The sequence below is a fragment of the Myotis davidii genome, unplaced genomic scaffold, assembly GCF_000327345.1.
Source record: "Myotis davidii unplaced genomic scaffold, ASM32734v1 scaffold348, whole genome shotgun sequence".
In the NCBI taxonomy this organism is placed as follows: Eukaryota; Metazoa; Chordata; class Mammalia; order Chiroptera; family Vespertilionidae; genus Myotis; species Myotis davidii.
In genome coordinates this window covers 578,040-578,931 of record NW_006298965.1, presented here as the reverse complement: position 1 = coordinate 578,931, position 892 = coordinate 578,040, and the positions used below count along the sequence as shown (strand labels likewise).

General features: G+C 39.6%; 1 protein-coding gene across 1 annotated transcript in view; it reads left to right on the top strand.

Annotated features, from left to right (window-relative positions):
* Positions 1–892, top strand: part of MROH2B (maestro heat like repeat family member 2B) — a 51,843-nt gene that overhangs the window by 17,018 nt on the left and 33,933 nt on the right. The window lies entirely within an intron of this gene.

The window sequence follows — 892 nt, the reverse complement described above, 5'->3', positions numbered from 1 at the left end:
CATAGAAACCAATGAAGAAAATTCCCCTAAGAATCTTTGATTAACTGTGACTGTGTTCAAAATAAAAGTTATGCAAAAATGGAGTGGTTATATGGAAAAACCTGACCTAGTAATTGGCCAGGCCAATTAAAGAATTACTAGATTTTAGGGCAGAATAAAAGAACACAGAAACTTTAAGGAAGGCTGGCGCCTCAGGCAGAAACAGAAAGAAGATGAACCTCCTTTTTCTTCATTTGGGGAGACTAGCGGGTGACCTTTTTGCTAATTGCCACCATGTAGCTCTGCCTCCCTGTTCCAAATCATTCTTTTCTTCTCACCCTCCATTAAAAGACCCGTTCACTAAGGAATTAGATCTGAGCTCTCCATCCTCCAGGAAAGTGATCCAATAAACTGAGGGAACCAAATTACTGAAAACTTGTAACATGGCTTCATAATCCCCCATTCCCATCTCTGATGCCAGACATATTTCAGGATTCAGAATTTTCAGACTTTACAAAAACATTACCATGACAATAGCCCATATACTCAAACCCATTAATATCTCTGAAGGAAAATGTGTAGACAGCCACACTACGTAAAGACTACAAATAGCTTTAAAACAGTTCAGTTTGGGTTTTGCTGCTAATGAGTTGGCACCAAATTAAAAAAATAAAATCTCACTTTTCCGAGTTTTTTGAATTTTCAGTTGGATGAGGGATTGTGGAACTTGACTTTTTTTTTTTAATTTAAATCTTTATTGTTCAGATTATTACATTTGTTCCTCTTTTTTCCCCATAACTCCCCTCCTCTCAGTTCCCACCCCACCCTCTGCCCTCACTCCCCACCCACTGTCCTCATCCATAGGTGCACGATTTTTGTCCAGTCTCTTCTCGCATCCCCCACACCCCTTTCC